The sequence below is a fragment of the Hordeum vulgare genome, chromosome 3H, assembly GCF_904849725.1.
Source record: "Hordeum vulgare subsp. vulgare chromosome 3H, MorexV3_pseudomolecules_assembly, whole genome shotgun sequence".
NCBI lineage: Eukaryota > Viridiplantae > Streptophyta > Magnoliopsida > Poales > Poaceae > Hordeum > Hordeum vulgare.
Window position 1 is genome coordinate 336,072,804 of NC_058520.1, and position 21,678 is coordinate 336,094,481.

The window sequence follows — 21,678 nt, forward strand, 5'->3', positions numbered from 1 at the left end:
GGAAGAAATAAGTTATTATTTGAAGAAGGTGATCTTGTGTGGGTACACATACAGAAGGATCGTTTCCCGGATCAGCACAAATGCAAGTTACAACCACGTGGAGATGTCCCATTCAAAGTGCTTGCGAAGATGAGATAATGCATACAAAATTGAACTCCCGATGGATTATGGTGTCAGTACAACTTTCAATGTGTCTAACTTCTCTCCACACTTTGGACCATCAGATTCAACGATGACTCGTTTTCAAGAGGGGGAGGATTATGAGGACATCACAGCCATCGGCAAGTCTTCAACAATAATAGGTCTGATCATAAGAAGTCATGCTAAACTGATACGTGACCAGGTGAACACTAACTTAAGTTTACCTTGTAACCTTGATGACACAACTATGCTTTCATCCCCATTATTATTGGTTGAACTTAGGAATCACATGGAAGAAATCCAACATCCTATGAGATCTCCAAGCAACCGGTTTGTAGAAACGAGTTTGAATAAAACAAGTTTCAAGTGAAGCTGATGCTGTCCGTTTTTACCTCTAATTTTTCATTTTTCGATGCCCCTTTTGGATGAGCGATGAGGCCATATGGGTATATCACCAGAAACTAAATCAAATTTAGTTTCATATGCAAAAAAAACACACATCATTTGGAGGTTTGAGTCAAAAGTTCTAGTCATTCTCGTGAAACGTGTGCACGCTATCAAGGCTTCCCAAATTTTCGAGGAGCTCTCCAACAATTCCCACTGTTGACTGCTCATTCTTTCATGGAAGTGAAAGTGCATAATATCGACTAGAGGGGGTGAATAGGCGATTTTTACAATTTCATCACTGAGGAAATTCCTAGTGAGGAAAGTCCTCAATCATGAACTAAGTGCAGCGGAAATAGTACAGGATCAGGTGTCCAAAAACGACTATAGCACAGTACTCGATGAGATTTCTGAGATTTCGTTTGCAGAGTTCGCAAGTACAAAGTAAGCAGGTGAAGATTAACTCAAGTGAAGAAAAGGTTGAGGAAATTCAAAGAAAGTCTTCAGACAGATTCTTCAAACCGTACAGATGAGAGTCTTCAACATACAATTCAGGAAATGAAAGAGTTGAAGAAATAGAACCCGTAGCTCAATGAAGATAGTTGTTGATGACCCAGTTCCAACTGTTGTGACAGTTGTACGTCTGGTTTGGAGCGGCTTGGTATTGAAACCAAAAGGACACACAGTGCCGGGACACACAGTCCCTACCGTAGTCTCCTTGAGCTGAGGACACACATTCCTCGCCCAACACTCGTGGTAAGTCTTCAGGGCAGACTTCCAAACCCTCACAAACTCGGTCACTCGGCGATCCACAATTGACTGCTGGATGCTCTAGACCATGATGCCTAACCATCTCGAGAATGCACAGTCCTCAAAGGCAACAAGTGTCGGTTCCACACAAGAACAACTTCTTCAGATGCTCAATCCCTTTGGTTTTTTGTTTAGGTTTGGTGTTTGGGGTATTTCCTCACTTGATGATTTTCTCTCGAAGACCCTGAGGAATTTGGGTTGCTCTAAATACCAAGTGTCAGTTTCTTTCGGAGCAGCCAACTAGCTAGTGGTTGGGGGGGGCTATTTATATCCTGGGAGCATCCCGACATGATTTGACATAAATGCCCTTTAATAATATGACCGTTGGGTTTGATAAGATCAGTGAGGTGGTGCGTGGCACGGCAATTGTCGGAACTTTCAACTGTGGAAGTCCTCATGTCTCTCATATTCATCACTTTGAGGCTTTGGTAGATTTAGGGTTGGGTTGAGCATCATGAGCAAAATCATACTGTAGTTTTACCTCGACCCCTTTAACAATACGGTGTTCCTATGACTCAAGTGTAAAGAAAGTGGAACAAAAATAATAAATCTTCAGGCTTCAAAGTCTTCAAAGTGTTTTCTTCCCGACACACCGAATTCCTCATCTTTAATATGTTCATGAGGAATATCAATTTCATCGCAATTTTTTGCGATCAAAGTCTTCAAGGAAAGACCAAAGTCTTAAGCCGAAGATATACATTTTTAGGGGTCGATATTCATCGGATAACTCAAACTCCCAAGGGACTTATAGAGCATGTTTAGACTCACAAACATATCAATCGCTTAACCTATCAGTCTTCAAACCACCAAAATCACTAAGGGGCACTAGATGCACTTACAATCTCCCCCTTTTTGGTGGTTGATGAAAATTAGGTTAAATTTTCAATGGGGATAATAATATGGACTCTAAGTATAGAGTTTGAGGAATTTGAAATCAAGATATAGAGAAACTCCCCCTGAAGATGTGCATATTTTGAGGAATTTTCCTTGAACATCAGATGCACATTGATGATTTATATCATGGAGATCTCCCCCTGTATCTTGCAATTCTTGAATGCATTTGACATATAGTATGATGAATTATACATGCATGATGAAAAATGGTGTATGATGAATTTCAGCATGCTTGCATTAATAAACTTTGAGGAATAAGCATGCAAGGAAAAACATTCAAAAGAGTCAGAACACCATCGGGCTTAAGTTACAACTCGTTACATCAAAAACTTAAGAAGAACCAAGAGTTTGTAACTTAATAAAGTTTATAGGCCCATAATGAATCCCGCTTGAAGACTAACTCTCAGATTTGCCCCCCTTTGTCATCAAGTGACGAAAAGGGACAAAACTGAGGACTAACTCCCTTGAAGAATTTACTTCTTTGTTGATGTAGACGCGTGAGCATACTTGGAGACAAGCTTGTTTCTTAAACCAGTTGCAGTGTCCTCTGGTTCCTGATCTGATTCAGAAGTGCGAAATGAAGAAAATGAACTATCCTCCAAGTCAGGAACTGGAATAGGCTTGAATTTCTTCTTTGGAGGCCATGACCAGTCAAAGTCTTGAGTAAATTCCATTTCTTCAAGTTCCTAGGGAGTCTTCAGGTGAGGCAAGGTGGCCCAAGTGCGATCAAATACCTCATGAAGATAATAGTGATTTTTCTTCACATCGTTTTGAGTTTCATTGAGGGTTTTCACAATGGCGCCAAACTGGCATTTCACCCATTTGTGATTGCGATCGACTTTTTGGTGAAGACTGAGGAGAATCTCTCTCTTAGTCATCACCCTAGGGGCAGTTGGGCTTGAAGGATCTTGAGTAGCAGTGTCATCATATGAGGAATATGTGTCAGCCTTGCAAAATTGGCCATCTAGGGGCCGATTTCCTTCATCAATTACGGACTTGCCTTTGCCTTCAACTGGTTCAAAAGATTGCTTGATGACTTTGATAGTCAACAAATATTCGAGGTGATTCTAAAAGTCAGCTTGATAGTTGATGCCAGATCTGTTCTTGATGAACCTCATGATCCAAGGTGCATAAATCTTTAGCTCATATGGTGTCAAAGTGTTGTCAGACAAAGTCCTCAAGAAGTAATCATGAAGATTCATAGGTATGCCATGAATGGCGTTGAACATGATATTCTTCATGATGCCTACAACGTCTTCTTCATTGGCATGCCCTTCGATAGGAGCGAAGGAATATGACAAGATTCTATAGACAGTTTTAGGCACATATTTCAGATCCTTCACAAGGAATATGGTCCTTGGAGGTTGGCCTTGAGCCAAAGGCTTCATGATGACTTCCATGAGCTTGTTTGGCAGTTCTATTTCATCATAGATCCTTACTGCATCATGTGAAGGAATTGATATTGGGAGAGCTGGAAGCAACTCTGTGGTTGGAGCTTTGTAATGCGTGTGCTGAGTCATCCAGTCCAAGACCCATGGGTTGACGTCTTTGGGGTCGCCTGAGATATGCAGTGTGGCGTAGAATTGAAGAATTATGTCCGTATTCCAATCACTGATATGTGTACAGAATGGCAGCAACCCTGCTTCATGAAGAACATTGAGGACTAGGATGAAGCAAGGTATTTCCTCCATGTCACAGCGAGGAATGTGAGTGTGATGAAATATCTTCTTTCTCCCACAAAGCACAGAAGCATAATAGTTGAGTTGATTTCTGGTCCAGAATTTCCTGTGCCTGATGCGAAGCCTATCATAGGGATTTTCTCTAGTGAAGTAATATCGTTCATCAAAGAATGCTTCCTTCTGAAACTTCGGTCTCTTGGAGGAGGGTTGATGAGGCTTTGGTTGAAGATTATGTTGTTGTTCATCTTGAGGAGTTGTGGCCACCACAATTTCAGTTTCAGGATTCACCACTACAATTGCAGTTTCAACATTAGGAGGAGGAGCATTTTCTTTAGCTTGAGGAATTTGTTGATCTGAGGAAGCAGCTGCAGTTTTTGATGCTGCATTTTCTTCAGCTGATGCAGCTGATTCTTGGTCTTGTGCTGATTCCTCATGTGTGCTCTTTTCATCAGAGCCAGTCAGTATCTCAGTGGCAGTAGGAGTTTAAGAAATTTGAGCTGTTTGTGGTGAGTTTGGGTGAGCCTGTTCCGAGAACTCATCTTGGATCATAGGTGTGCTGCATCCAATTTCTTCATCACCCTCCTTTTCTTCAGTAGTCATTGGAGGAGTAGTGGCTTGAGGAATATCATCAACTTGAATGTCCTCATCCATCGGTGTGAATGTACGGGAGCGCTTGTCTACCATTTCTTCATCCTCTTCTAGAATGATGTATTCCTCAACGAATGGAACAATCGTATACGATGGGGCTACATTTAGGGGAGTAGCGTCCACTGGGGCTGATGAAGAGTCTGAAGGCATATTCTTCAGAAGTTTTGCTTCTGAGGATTCTGAAGCAATTGATGTTATTCTCTTCTTACCTTCCTTTTCAGCAGCTTTAGTTTTCTTCACGTTTGCTGCAGACGGAGGAGTCACTTTTTCGCCTTTGAAGATTTAGGTGAGGGAGCATTTTCATGAGGCAGTGCTTCATTATTGTCAAGCCTGGCAGATTCTTCAGCTAGAATATTCTGAGGAATTTCTTCAGCTCCTGGTTCTTCATTTTTTGGCTGCTTTGAAGCGGAAACCCTGCTGTTGTATTCATCAACTGTTGCAGTTGCGGCTTTGATGAATTGCACTTTGGCGCCCTTTTGATCTGCATGGAGACTTGTATATCTGTCTCTGAGAGTCTTCAGCTCAGCCTGAGTAGAAACAAGTTTCTGGGGATAAGGTGAGGAGGTTGTGCTTCAAGAATTTCTCCTTTTTGATATTTGCAAGCCTAGCTTGTTTGGCTTGTTGATCCTTCCATTTAGCATCATTGATGAAAGTGGCAACCATGTGGCTGACTCCAGGAGTAAGCTTCAAATCATCAATTGGAGTGTTTGGATCCTCATGCCAAAGATCAATGAAGTTTAGCAATTCCTTCGCACCCAACGCGAGAGGAATGGTGCTACTAGTGGCTTGTGCAACTCTTTCCTACTTGTTTCTGATGATGGCTTGAAGATTTTCATCATCATATTCTTCACTTCCTTCTGATGCAGAAGGAATGTTGATGACTTTGCCTGGTCTTGGCCTGATACCTCACCAGCAGTCATCTTAGTCTTCAATAGACTTGGTGAAGATTTTGACGCACACCCAGTGGCAGATGGCACAGAGGAACTAGGGTTTTCAGATTGGATCTTACTAAGCTGCTTTTGGGGAGGAGGTGAAGACTCTGCTGCGGTTCAGGATTTTGCAGTCATTGCAACTTTCTGAGGAAATTGCTCTTTTGATGTAGATGTTGAGGCTTTTGGCTTGAGACTTGGTTTCTTCAGCAGGGACTTCTTCTGGAGAATTTCTGTAGTAGAGGCCTCAGCAGCTGAAGAAGTGGCAGCACTAGGTGAAGCAGCAGAGTCCTCATTGAATTTCATCACACCAACTTTAGCCTTTTTCTGTAGTTTAGACAAATATTTGTCTCTTTCATCACGGTAATCCTCAATAGTGGCTACGCTTGAGCGATGTGCTGTTTGTTGATCTCCTTCTGGCAACCTTTTGCGGGGAGGCTTGAGGGCAAACTTCTTAGCATATTTTGGAGTGACATATATGTACTCTTTCCACTCCTTTGCCCATCTGCGTTCTATCTTTTGAAGCCTTATCTTGCGCTTCGCCATGGTCTCTTTACCATGAATTTCCTCATCATGTGTACAGTACTCAGCATAGATCTCCTCAGGGATCTCAAATGCAGTGTTCTGTTCCAGCTTCCTGCCACCTTTCTGTTTTTTGACTTCCTCCATTTTCTTCAGTCGGGGCTTTTGCTGAGGAATTGGTATTCTTCATGATTCTGAGGACACAGGTAATGTTTGTTCTACAAATGCTGCAAATGAGTTAAGTTGATGAGAACATAGTGATTCATCACCTGACATTTTGTACGTGTGAACAGAGTATAGGTGCGAAGAATTTGGAGAGTTCATATGCGTTCTAAGATTTGAGGAAATTAAAAAATTCCTAAAGTTGAGGTATTTGACCAGTGAGTTGAGGAATTTGACTAAGCATTCTGATCTTGGGTTCTAGAGTCGTGCAGATTCGAAAAATTGCACAATTGAGGAATCTCCTGAAGAATTTTAGTGACCAAGTGAAATTCATCAAGTGTTCTAGACATGGGTGTGCACAGATCAGAGACTTTCTGGGGAAAAACTGATTTCACGAATCTAAAGAGAATAAAATGATCAACAGGGGCAGTAAAATAGGATTTTAATTACCCTCCGCAAAGAACATGATGAACTGAAGCAGTAAAAAGAAGAAGTTCTTCGGTCCAGATCTTCAATGCCCTAACTTGGCGACTAAAGACACCTACGATGGCGACGGAGAAAGATGTTTCGCAGTCGGTGTGATTCCAGCGACGGCGAGGGCGGGGCAGTTAAGCTTTTCCTCACCGGCGACGAGGATGCTAGTGGCGGCGCTAGGGTTTGAGCTCAAGCGGAGAATCGAGAGGAAGAGAAGAGTTTTTACTGAGGGGGTAAGGGGCTATTTAAAGCTCACGTGAAAAACGGTCTGGGCCAAAACTTTTGGACCGAACTGCCCTTGCCCCTTCATCTCCGCATGACACGTGCTACCCACGATCAAAGGGGTGGAGATCGTGGTTATCCAAACGTGAGTAGTGGGTGTGGTTACTATGGTAACGTTAATTATTTTTTGAACTTTGAGGATTTTATTGCAAATACCTTAGCTGACAAGGACTCAGTGAGAATTTTGAACAAGTGTCAAACAGAATGCATATGAAGAATTGAGAATAGACTGGGTTGAGCTTAGCATAGAAGGGAGTCGGGTCCGATCACATTCACTTAGAGGAAATATCAAATTGAAGACTGAGCAATAAGTGAATGTTGTTGAGGACATTGAAAGCTCATTAATATATATATATATATATATATATATATATATTTAAATGAAGATTCTCACAAAAAGTTTTGAAGAATTCGAAGACTTTGAAATTTTGAGGTTCTTGTGAAAAAGTCTCAGATTAAAGAATTTTAAAGTTGAAGAATTTCCAACTTGAAGATTTTCAAAGTTGGTGGTGGCGTGACCCACCGTATAAGAATGATGATTTCAGGCGCAGCGTAGAATTGTCGTAGGGCCCTGAGAACTGAATTCTTCATTGATTTCTTCACACTTAGAGTGATATTCTTCATTGATTGAATAAAATCGTTACTTTGTGTGTTGCACATCTAAGTCATCAATTTTGCATAAGTGTTAGGATGTGAGCATGTTTACAAGACATTCGAAGACTCTAGGATTTTTAGATCACACCGCAACTTTCAAAACCTTCTCTCATCCAAGGGCTTTGTGAAGATATCTGCTAGTTGATCATCAGTCTTCACATGGTCGATGATGATATTGCCCTTGAGGACATGGTCACAAAGAAAATGATGACGAATCTGGATGTGCTTGGTCTTCGAGTGCTCTACTGGGTTGTAGGCGATCTTGATTGCACTCTCATTGTCGCAGTAGAGGGGCACATTCTTCATGTTGATGCCATAGTCTCTGAGGGTTTGCTTCATCCATAGCAGTTGAGCACAGCAAGATCCAGCAGCAATGTATTCATCTTCAGCAGTGGAGAGTGATACACAGTTCTGCTTCTTTGAGGACCAGCAGACTAATGATCTTCCGAGGAAATGGCATGCGCGTGATGTTGACTTGCGATCCACATGGTCACCAGATTAATCAGAATCAGAATATCCAACGAGGTGAATATTTGAGCCCTTGGGGTACCATAATCCTAGTGTTGGTGTGTGAGCTAGATATCGAAGAATATGTTTCACAGCCTTATGGTGTGATTCCTTCGGTTTTGCTTCAAAACGAGCACACATGCAAACACTAAGCATAATATCTGGCCTAGATGCACATAGGTACAATAAAGAGCCAATCATAGAATGATATACGTGTTTATTGAAATCTTCACCATTTTCGTCAGTGCCAAGGTGCCCATTGGTAGGCATAGGAATCTTGACACCTTTCCATTCATGCATGCCGAATTTCCTTAGAACGTCCTTGAGGTATTTCTCCTGAGATATGAAGATGCCATTGCGTTGTTGACGAATTTGCAGACCTAAGAAGAATTTAATCTCCCCCATCATAGACATTTGATATTCTTCACCCATCATGTAGGAAAATTCATCTGTGTAACGTTTGTGAATACAACCAAAGATAATGTCGTCGACATATACTTGGCACACAAATAGTTCATTGTCATAGGATTTGGTGAAAAGAGTAGGATCAAGTGAACAGGGTTTGAAGCCTTTCTTCATGAGGAGTTCCTTCAATGTATCATACCACGCCCGAGGGGCTTGCTTGAGGCCATAGAGTTCCTTTTGAGTCTGAAGACTTTATAAGGGTGCTTTGATGCTTCAAAACTTGGGGGATGAGCAACATATACTTCTTCATCAAGCTTACCATTGATGAATGCACTTTTCACATCCATTTGATAGAGAGAAATAATGTGATGGTTAGCATAAGCAAGTAATATTCGAATAGCTTCAAGTCTAGCAACAAGTGCAAAAGTTTCATCGAAGTCAATTCCTTCAACCTGTGTGTAACCTTGGGATACAAGTTGTGCCTTGTTCCTCACAACCTGACCATGCTCATCTTGCTTGTTTCGGTAGATCCACTTGGTGCCGATTATATTGTGCTTGCGAGGATCTAGTCTTTTGACAAGTTCCCACACGTCATTTAGCTTGAACTAAAGAAGTTCATCATGCATGGCTTGAATCCACTCAGGTTCCATGAAGGCTTCAACAACTTTTAAGGGTTCTCTGATAGACACAAATGATAAATGCCCACAAAATTTAACTAAATGTGAAGCTTTCGAGCGAGTGAGAGGACCTGGCGCATTGATGTCATCGAGGATTTTGTCAAGTTCCACGTCATTTGCAATCCTTGGATGAGTTGGTTGAAGACTTTGGTTGTGCTGAGGAATTTGATCTGTAGCATTTTCCTCAGGTGCACCTGCTTGAAATTCCTCAGTGTTGGGGACAACTTCTTCAATAACGGGTTGTTCTTGAGTAGGAATGATATCTTCAGTTTCCTTGAGCTTGATGGCTTCCTCGGGAGGTAATTTATCTTTGCGAGCCATTAGTTTCATCGAACCGCACATCTACAGTTTCAACAACCTTGTTGTGATAGGTGTTGAAGACTCTGTAGGTGTGCGAGTCCTTTCTGTAACCAAGCATAAAAACCCCATGTGCTTTAGGTGCAAACTTTGAGCTATGGTGAGGATCTCTGATCCAACATCCTGCATCGAAGACTTTGAAATAACTTACATTGGGTTTCTTGTCAGTGAGGAGTTCATATGAGGTTTTCTTGAGAAATTTCTGAAGATATACCCGGTTGATGATGTGGCAAGCGGTGTTGATTGCTTCAGGACAGAAGCGACGAGGAGTCTGATATTCTTCAAGCATAGTCCATGCCATTTCAACCAGAGTCATGTTCTTGCATTCAACGACGCCATTCTGTTGAGGAGTATAAGGAGCAGACAATTCGTATGTAATACCAAGTTCATCTAGATAATCATCAAGACTAGTATTTTTGAATTTTGTCCCATTATCACTCCTTATGTGTTTGATCTTCACGCCGAAGTTCATCGAGGCCCTTGAGGAAAATCATTTGAAGACTTCCTGCACTTCAAATTTATACAGAATGATGTGTACCCAAGTCGAGAATAGTCATCAACGATGACAAAGCGATATAAAGAAGTTGCATTGGTTAGAGTAGGATAATGAGTAGGTCCAAACAGATCCATGTGAAGCAATTCAAACAGACGAGTAGTAGTCATGATAGTCTTTGAGGGGTGTTTGGATCTGGTTATTTTTTCAGACTCACAAGCACCGCAGAGATGGTCCTTGAGGAATTTGACGGATTCGATGCCAATGACATGCTTCTTCTTCACCAGTGTGTTTAAATTCCTCGTGCCTGCATGACCAAGTCTTCGATGCCATAGCGAGCCTTCTGAGGTTTTTGCTAGTAAGCATGTGGCTTGTTCAGGACTTGTGGAAAAATCAACAATGTACAAATCTCCTCTCCTAAAGTCTTCGAAGACTTTGGATTTGTTAGATTCCATGATAACTACGCATCTATACTTTCCAAATATGACAAACATATCAAGATCACAAAGCATTGAGACTGACATGAGGTTAAACCCAAGGGATTCGACAAGCATGACTTCGTCCATGTGCCTGTCCTTGGAGATAGCCACTTTGCCAAGTACCAATACCTTGCTTTTACCATTATCATCGTAAGTGATTTGCTTCAGTGGTGATGGATTCAGTGGCATATTCATCAACAAGCTTTTATCACCAGTCATGTGATTTGTGCAACCACTATCAAGAACCCACTCTGTATTCTTGGGTTTGTCATCCTGCAGATGAATTAGTATAGCTTACCATCTCATATGCTTCAGAGTTGAAGAATATGATATCAATTTCATCAGATAAGAATTTCATCATAAACAGTAAATTTGAGGACGTGTGAAATGTTATCATTTCATCATTTTGAGCTAGCGTCCAATCAAGCAATCTCCTCAGATCTCCAGCAAATTCTTAAGATGATGACTTTCATCTGGAGACTTGGCATGCAAAAGTGATTAGTTCAATTTCTTCACCACCCACATCTGAAGGGGTGGCAAAGAGTTCATCATCGTGCGAGCACCATATGAGAATGGAGGAATTTAAGCTAATGCACTTCTTTTCACAATAGGGGGGGGGGGTAGAGTACTCAAATGAATAGGCAGAGAAATTCTTTGAGCACTTATGAACATAATGATTTGAGGAATAACTCTCATATTCATGTCCCTTATAGTTTCCCTGCATATCATAAGCATTAGCGCGAGTATGAGCATAATATTGACCATTTGAGGAACATGATCCTCGTGAAGACTTTGGTCCACCTGAGGAATATGATCTGGAGTTCTGGTTCTTCACACGTGGTGTCATGAGGACATTCACCTGAAGATTTTTCAAACAACTTTTGGGGACTTAGATTTTCCTTAGGGGTGGTCCATTCCTACAATTAGTTCCAACATATCGACCAAATACTTCACCAGACTGATTTTTGAACAGTTTATAGTTGTAGTCAAATGACTCATCAAAGGAATAGGATATTTCACATGCAAAGCCTGTTAGAGTGGATGGATCGCTGGGAGGGCCTTTTGCAGCAACCCATGAGGTTTCGGGGTACTGCTCAGGTTTCCAGTATAATCCATCGGCATTCGATTTCCTCTCAAAGGCAATGCCTTCTTTCCTCGGGTTCCTATTCAGAATCTGCTTTTTGAGCACATCGCAAATTGTTTGATGCCCTTTGATACTTTTGTATATGCATGTCACATACAATTCCTTCAACCCTGCATTTTCATCACGAGTATTTGTGGTTTCCTCAAGTGAAGAATTTGATACCACAGGAACAATTGAAGAATTTTTAGCAATATAATCATTTGATGATTCTGGTGAGGAATTCGCAAATTTCACGCTTGATGCATTTCAAACATGGTGGAATGAATTCAACCTGAGCGGTACTGATCTGTTGAGCAAGCAATGAATCATTTTCCATTCGAAGATCATCATGAGACATTCTCAACTTCTCTATATCAAGCTTCCTTTGAAGAAATTCATAGGAAAGTTTCTCATGATCACGAAGAGTGTGCCATAACTATCTTGAAGACTGTCAAATCTAGACTGAATACTTTTCACATCTTCAGTGAGGACTTGAGTACGATTCATTTCATTGTTCAAAAGATCATCGCTTTTGTCTAGCAGTTTCTGAAGCTTTTCAATGGCACTTTAATGCTTAGTGGCAATGTTGGCTAGTATATAGTAACTGGGTTTTCGATAATCATCAGGTTCACAGTCACTAGAATCACAGGAGGAAGTATGGTTTGGTACCTTTGAACCTTTTGCCATGAAGCAATAGGTTGGAGCGAAGTCATCAGCATATTCATTAGTGCAGATAGTGTTGTCATCTTCTTCAAGGTTGAAGATTGATTTGCTGACGAATGTGGTGGCCAGTGCAAGACTTGCCACACCAGACTCTGACTCCACTTCAGAACCTTCCTCTTCATCACATTCCTCATATTCTTCTTCAGAATCCATTTCCTTGCGAACGAGTGCCCAAGCTTTTCTGAAACTGGTCTTCTTGTGCGATGAGGACTTTGAAGATGAGGATTTTGAAGATTTCTTCTTTTTCTTCGAGTCATCAGAACTTTCATCCTTGTATTTCTTCTTCCTTGATTCTTTCACCCAGCGAGGACAATCAGCAATGTGGTGACCAGATTTCTTGCATTTGTGGCAGGTTCTTTTCTTGTAGTTCTCAGATGAAGATTCAGATTTCCTCATATCTCTTCTTGAAGATTTACCAAACTGGCCACGCTTTGTGAACTTCTGGAATTTCCTCACGAACATTGCAAGTTCCTGTCCAAGTTCTTCAGGGTCACCAATGCTACAATATGAGTCTTCTTATTCATATGAGGAAATAGCCTTAGCCTTCAGCGCACAAGGTCTTGAGTAGCTTGGTCCATACAGATCTATCTTTTCTTCTTGTTGGAATTCTTGAGTATTGAGTCTCTCAAGTATATCAGCAGGATGAAGCATCTTGTAGTCTCTTCGTTCTTGAATCATCAAAACCAGTGTATCAAATGATGGATCAAGAGATCGTAGCAGTTTCTTCACAACTTCATGGTCAGTGGTGTCTCTAGCTCCTAGTGCTTGCAGTTCGTTTGAGATATCAGTGAGGCGATCAAAGGTATCTTGGCAGCTTTCATTGTCAAGCCTCTTGAAGCGATTGAAGAGATTGCGAAGAACATCGACACGAGAGTCATGCTGTGTTGAGACTCCCTCATTGACTTTGCACAGCCTATCCCGGATAAGCTTAGTTGTGCCCAAAGCACTCACTCTCCCATACTAACCTTTGCTTAGATGGCCACATATGGTATTCTTTGCTTGCGAGTCAAGTTACTTGAACTTCTTCACATCAGCGGCAGAGATAGTAGCAGTGATGGAAGGAATACCATTTTCCACAATATACCAGAGATCATTGTCTATTGCTTGAAGATGCATCTGCATCTTGGTCTTCCAGTCGGGGAAGTCATTTCCTTCGAAGGTAGGACATCCAACAGTAACCTTGATCATACATGTGGTCGGCATAACTAAAACTCCAGGTGGTTAAACCAAAATCATACAGAACAAGGGAGTACCTTGCTCTTATACCAATTGAAAGTGCGTTATATAGACTAGAGGGGGGTGAATAGGCGATTTTTACAATTTCATCACGAAGGAAATTCCTAGTGAGGAAAGTGCTCAATCATGAACTAAGTGCAGCGGAAATAGTACAGGATCAGGTGTGCAAAAACGACTAAACCAAAGTAATCGATGAGATTTCTGAGATTTGGTTTGCACAGTTCGGAAGTAGAGAGTAAGCAGGTGAAAATTAACTCAAGTGAAGAATTTGAGGTTGAGGAAATTTAGAGAAAGTCTTCAGACAAATTCTTCAAACCGTACAGATGAGTGTCTTCAACATACAATTGAGGAAATGAAAGAGATGGAGAAATAGAACCCGTAGCTCGTTGAAGATATTTGTTGATGACCCAGTTCCAACTGTTGTGACAGTTGTATGTCTGGTTCCGAGCGGCTTGGTATTGAAACCAAAAGGACACATAGTCCCGGGACACACAGTCCCAACCATATTCTCCTTGAGCTAAGGACACACAGTCCTCGCCCAACACTCATGGTAAGTCTTCAGGGCAGACTTCCAAACCCTCACAAACGCGGTCACTCGGCGATCCATAATTGACTGTTGGATGCTCTAGACCATGACGCCTAACCGTCTCGAGAATGCACAGTCCTCAAAGGCAACAAGCATCGGTTCCACACAGGAACAACTTCTTCAGTGATGCTCAATCACTTTGGTTTTTCGTTTAGGTTTGGTGTTTGGGGTCTTTCCTCACTTGATGATTTTCTCTCGAAGACTCTGAGGAATTTGGTTTTCTCTAAATGACAAGTGTTAGTTTCTCTTGGAGTAGTCAACCAGCTACTGGCTGTGGGGGCGGCTATTTATAGCCTGGGAGCATCCCGACAGGATTTGACATAAATCCCCTTTAATAATATGACCGTTGGGTTGGAAATCAGTGAGGTGGCCTGTCGCGCGACAACGGTCGGAACCTTCAACTGTGAAAGTCATTATGTCTCTCATATTCCTCACTTTGAGGCTTTGGTAGATTTAGGCTTGGGTTGAGCATCATGAGGAAAATCATTCCGTAGTTTTACCTCGCCCCCTTTAACAGTATGGTGTTCCTATGACTCAAGTGTAAAGAAAATAAAACAGAAAGAATAAATCTCCATGCTTCAAAGTCTCCAGAGTGCTTTCTTTAGGACATGCCAAATTCCTTATATTCAATATCTTCATGAGGAATATCAATTTCATCGCAATTTCTTCACGATCAAAGTCTTCAAGGAAAGACCAAAGTCTTCAGCCGAAGACATACATTTTTAGGGGTCGATATTCATCGGATAACTCAAGCTCCTTAGCGTCTTATAGAGCATGTGTACACTCACAAACATATCAGTCTCTTAAACTATAAGTCTTCAAACCACCAAAATCACTAAGGGGCACTAGATGCACTTACAGGAAGCCATGCAAAGCTTATTACTTTTGAAACCTTTTCACACCTAGGTTAGGGGGGAGCTGCTATAAAACCCCACCTCCCCCATCCTTTTGGAAACCTTATGTCAAACCATTCAGCTACAAGCTCATGCAGAAAGACTGCTAGAGATCCCAGAGATCCATACTACCTTTGCTCTTATGAGTTCATCCAGATTCACGAGAATGAGCCTCTAGTTCCCCCTAATTCATGCTCTATGGTTCCAGATGATTTTTGTATGTTAGTCCCGGTTTGTGGTTCTGTGATTGTTCAGACAGCGGGTTGGAGTTCTTGTAGCTCCGTTCAGCCATCCCCAATGTACGGGGTGCATCCAACCTTAACGGGTATAAAGCTCGTTATCTCGGCTGCTTGCAGCTACTTATCCACACACCCCCAATTCGATCATATGACGTGAAGAGCGGTCCACCCTCGGACGTGAACTCATTCAGTGGGTTTGCACCTATTAGTGGAGCACCATATGCAATTATTGTTGGAATTATGCCCTAGAGGCAATAATAAATATAGTTATTATTATAATTCCTGTATCAAGATAATAGTTTATTATCCATGCTATAATTGTATTGAATGAAGACTCATTTACATGTGTGGATACATAGACAAAACACCGTCCCTAGCATGCTTCTAGCTGGCTAGCCAGTTGATCAATGATAGTCAGTGTCTTCTGATTATGAACAAGGTGTTGTTGCTTGATAACTGGATCACGTCATTGGGAGAATCACGTGATGGACTAGACCCAAACTAATAGACGTAGCATGTTGATCGTGTCATTTTGTTGCTACTGTTTTCTGCGTGTCAAGTATTTATTCCTATGACCATGAGATCATATAACTCACTGACACCGGAGGAATGCTTTGTGTGTATCAAACGTCGCAACGTAACTGGGTGACTATAAAGATGCTCTACAGGTATCTCCGAAGGTGTTAGTTGAGTTAGTATGGATCAAGACTGGGATTTGTCACTCCGTGTGACGGAGAGGTATCTCGGGGCCCACTCGGTAATACAACATCACACACAAGCCTTGCAAGCAATGTAACTTAGTGTAAGTTGCGGGATCTTGTATTACGGAACGAGTAAAGAGACTTGCCGGTAAACGAGATTGAAATAGGTATGCGGATACTGACGATCGAATCTCGGGCAAGTAACATACTGAAGGACAAAGGGAATAACATACGGGATTATACGAATCCTTGGCACTGAGGTTCAAACGATAAGATCTTCGTAGAATATGTAGGATCCAATATGGGCATCCAGTTCCCGCTATTGGATATTGACCGAGGAGTCTCTCGGGTCATGTCTACATAGTTCTCGAACCCGCAGGGTCTGCACACTTAAGGTTCGACGTTGTTTTATGCGTATTTGAGTTATATGGTTGGTTACAGAATGTTGTTCAGAGTCCCGGATGAGATCATGGACGTCACGATGGTTTTCGGAATGGTCCGGAAACGAAGATTGATATATAGGATGACCTCATTTCATTACCGGAAGGTTTTCGGAGTTACCGGGAATGTACCGGGAATGACGAATGGGTTCCGGGAGTTCACCGGGGGGGCAACCCACCCCGGGGAAGCCCATAGGCCATAAGGGTGGCGCACCAGCCCTTAGTGGGCTGGTGGGACAGCCCAAAAGGGCCCTATGCGCCAAGGATAAGAAATCAAAGGAAAAAGGAAAAAAAAGGAGGAGGTGGGAAGGGAGGGGGACTCCCTCCCACCAAACCTAGTCCAACTCGGTTTGGGGGGGGAGAGTCCTCCCCCTTGGCTCGGCCGACCCCTTGAGGGTCCTTGGACCCCAAGGCAAGGCCCCCCTCCCTCCCACCTATATATACGGAGGTTTTAGGGCTGATTTGAGACGACTTTTCCACGGCAGCCCGACCACATACCTCCACGGTTTTTCCTCTAGATCGCGTTTCTGCGGAGCTCGGGCGGAGCCCTGCTGAGACAAGGTCATCACCAACCTCCGGAGCGCCGTCACGCTGCCGGAGAACTCTTCTACCTCTCCGTCTCTCTTGCTGGATCAAGAAGGCCGAGATCATCGTCGAGCTGTACGTGTGCTGAACGCGGAGGTGCCGTCCGTTCGGTACTAGATCGTGGGACTGATCGGGGGATTGTTCGCGGGGCGGATCGAGGGACGTGAGGACGTTCCACTACATCAACCGCGTTCTCTAACGCTTCTGCTGTACGGTCTACAAGGGTACGTAGATCACTCATCCCTTCTCGTAGATGGACATCATCATGATAGGTCTTCGTGCGCGTAGGAAAATTTTTGTTTCCCGTGCGACGTTCCCAACAGTGGCATCATGAGCTAGGTTCATGCGTAGATGTCTTCTCGAGTAGAACACAAAAGTTTTTGTGGGCGGTGATGTGCATTTTGCTGCCCTCCTTAGTCTTTTCTTGATTCCGCGGTATTGTTGGATTGAAGCGGCTTGGACCGACATTACTCGTACGCTTACGAGAGACTGGTTTCATCGTTACGAGTAACCCCCTTTGCTCAAAGATGACTGGGAAGTGACGGTTTCTCCAAGTTTAGTTGAATCGGATTTGACCGAGGAGGTCCTTGGATGAGGTTAAATAGCAAATCATAGATCTCCGTTGTGGTGTTTGCGTAAGTAAGATGTGATCCTACTAGATACCCTTGGTCACCACGTAAAACATGCAACAACAAAATTAGAGGACGTCTAACTTGTTTTTGCAGGGTATGATTGTGATGTGATATGGCCAACGATGTGATGTGATATATTGGATGTATGAGATGATCATGTTGTAATAGAAATATCGACTTGCACGTCGATGGTACGGCAACCGGCAGGAGCCATAGGGTTGTCTTTATACTAACGTTTGTGCTTGCAGATGCGTTTACTATTTTGCTAGGATGTAGCTTTAGTAGTAATAGCATAAGTAGCACGACAACCCCGATGGCAACACGTTGATGGATGATCATGGTGTGGCGCCGGTGACAAGAAGATCGTGCCGGTGCTTTGGTGATGGAGATCAAGAAGCACGTGATGATGGCCAAATCATGTCACTTATAAATTGCATGTGATGTTAATCCTTTTATGCACCTTATTTTGCTTAGAACGACGGTAGCATTATGAGGTGATCTCTCACTAAAATTTCAAGACGAAATTGTGTTCTCCCCGACTGTGCACCGTTGCTACAGTTCGTCGTTTCGAGACACCACGTGATGATCAGGTGTGATAAACTCAACGTTCACATACAACGGGTGCAAAACAGTTGCGCACGCGGAACACTCGGGTTAAGCTTGACGAGCCTAGCATGTGCAGACATGGCCTTGGAACACATGAGTCCGAAAGGTCGACCATGAATCATATAGTTGATATGATTAGCATAGGGATGCTTACCACTGAAACTATACTCAACTCACGTGATGATCGGACTTGGGATAGTGTAAGTGGATCATGAAACACTCAGATGACCAGAGAGATGTACTTTTTGAGTGGGAGTTTAGCATATAATTTGATTAAGTTGAACTCTAATTATCTTGAACATAGTCTAAGTCCACTTTGAATATATTTGTGTTGTAGATCATGGCTCACGCGACAGTCATCCTGAATTTTAATACGTTCCTAGAGAAAGCTAAGTTGAAAGATGATGGAAGCAACTTTGTAGACTGGGCTCGTAATCTTAAGCTAATCTTACAAGCTGGGAAGAAGGATTATGTCCTTAATGCTGCGCTAGGAGATGAACCACCCGCTACAGCTGATCAGGATGTTAAGAACGCTTGGTTAGCACGTAAGGAGGACTACTCAATAGTTCAATGTGCAGTCTTGTATGGCTTAGAACCGGGACTTCAACGTCGCTTTGAGCGTCATGGAGCATTTGAGATGTTCCAGGAGTTGGAGTTTATCTTTCAGAAGAACGCCCGGATCGAGAGGTATGAGACCTCCGATAAATTCTATGCTTGCAAGATGGAGGAAAACTCGTCTGTCAGTGAACATGTGCTCAAAATGTCTGGGTACTCAAACCGTCTAGCTGAGCTGCGGATTGAACTCCCGCAAGAAGCTATCACTGACAGAATCCTTCAATCATTGCTGCCAAGCTATAAAGGCTTTGTGTTGAACTACAACATGCAAGGGATGAACAAGTCTCCCGGCGAGTTGTTTGCGATGCTGAAAGTCGCAGAGTCTGAACTCCGTAAAGAGCATCAAGTGTTGATGGTAAGCAAGACCACTAGTTTCAAGAGAAACGGCAAAGGCAAGAAGGGAAATTCGAAGAAGAGCGGCAAGCCTGTTGCCAATCCGCCGAAGAAACCCAAGGCTAGACCTAAGCCTGAAACAGAGTGCTTCTATTGCAAGGGTATGGGTCACTGGAAGCGCAATTGCCCCAAGTATCTGGCAGATCAGAAGGCGGGCAAAGAAAAATCAGGTATATTTGATATACATGTTATTGATGTGTACTTAACCGGCTCTCGTAGTAGTGCCTGGGTATTCGATACCGGTTCTGTTGCTCACATTTGCAACTCGAAGCAGGAACTGCGGAATAGACGAAGGCTGGCGAAAGACGAAGTGACGATGCGCGTAGGAAATGGTTCCAAGGTTGATGCAATCGCCGTCGGCACAGTGTCACTTCAGCTACCATCGGGATTAGTGATGAACTTAAATCATTGTTATTTAGTGCCTGCGTTGAGCATGAACATTGTATCTGGATCTTGTTTATTGCGAGACGGTTACTCTTTTAAGTCTGAGAATAATGGTTGTTCTATTTCTATGAGTAACATATTTTATGGTCATGCACCGAATGTGAGAGGATTGTTCATATTGAATCTTGATAGCGATACGCATATACATAACATTGAGACCAAAAGAGTTAGAGTAAACAATGATAGCGCCATATTTTTGTGGCACTGCCGCTTGGGTCATGTTGGTGTAAAGCGCATGAAGAAACTCCATGCTGATGGACTTTTGGAGTCACTTGACTTTGATTCACTTGACACGTGCGAACCATGCCTCATGGGCAAGATGACTAAGACTCCGTTCTCCGGAACAATGGAGCGTGCAAGTGACTTGTTGGAAATCATACATACCGATGTGTGTGGTCCAATGAGCGTAGAGGCACGCGGCGGATATCGTTATTTTCTCACCTTCACTGACGATTTAAGTAGATATGGTTATGTCTACTTGATGAAACACAAGTCTGAAACATTTGAAAAGTTCAAGCAATTTCAGAGTGAAGTGGAAAATCATCGTAACAAGAAGATCAAGTTCCTACGGTCTGATCGTGGGGGTGAATATCTGAGTTTCGAGTTTGGTGCTCACTTAAGACAATGTGGAATTGTTTCGCAGTTAACACCGCCTGGAACACCACAGCGTAATGGTGTGTCCGAACGTCGTAATCGTACTTTGTTAGAGATGGTGCGATCTATGATGTCTCTTACTGATTTGCCGTTATCAATTTGGGGTTATGCATTAGAAACAGCTGCATTCACTTTAAATAGGGCACCATCAAAATCCGTTGAGACGACACCATACGAACTGTGGTATGGCAAAAGGCAAAAGTTGTCGTTTCTTAAAGTTTGGGGATGTGATGCTTATGTCAAAAAGCTTCAGCCTGAAAAGCTGGAACCCAAAGCGGAAAAATGCGTCTTCATAGGTTACCCAAAAGAGACAGTTGGGTACACCTTCTATCTCAAATCCGAGGGCAAAGTGTTTGTTACTAAAAACGGAGCTTTTCTCGAGAAGGAGTTTCTCTCGAGAGAATTGAGTGGGAGGAAGATAGAACTTGACGAGGTTGTCGAACCTCTCATCCCTCTGGATGGTGGAGCAGGGCAAGGGGAAACCTCTGTCATTGCGACACCGGTTGAGGAGGAAGCCATGAAATCCGAGATAGGATCCATGTATGAGAACAAAGTGTGGACTTTAGAGATACTACCTGAGGGCCGCAAGGCTATTCAGAACAAATGGATCTTTAAGAAGAAGACGGACGCTGACGGTAATGTGACCGTTTATAAAGCTCGACTTGTGGCAAAGGGTTTTTCACAAGTTCCAGAAGTTGACTACGATGAGACTTTCTCACCCATAGCGATGCTTAAGTCCGTCAGAATCATGTTAGCAATAGCTGCATTTTTCGATTATGAAATCTGGCAGATGGATGTCAAAATGGCGTTCCTTAACGGTTTCCTTAAGGAAGAGTTGTATATGATGCAACCCGAAGGTTTTGTCGATCCTAAAAATGTTGACAAGGTGTGCAAGCTCCAGCGATCCATTTATGGACTGGTGCAAGCATCTCGGAGTTGGAACAAACGCTTTGATGAGGTGATCAAAGCATTTGGGTTTATACAAGTGGTTGGAGAATCTTGTATTTACAAGAAAGTGAGTGGGAGCTCTGTGGCGTTTCTAATATTATATGTGGATGACATATTAATGATTGGAAACAACGTAGAGCTTTTGGAGAGCATAAAAGGTTACTTGAATAAAAGTTTCTCTATGAAGGACCTAGGAGAAGCTGCTTACATTCTAGGCATTAAGATCTATAGGGATAGATCAAAACGCCTGATAGGACTTTCACAAAGCACATACCTTGATAAAGTTTTGAAGAGGTTCAAAATGGAACAGTCCAAGAAAGGGTTCTTGCCAGTTTTACAAGGTACGAGATTGAGTAAGACTCA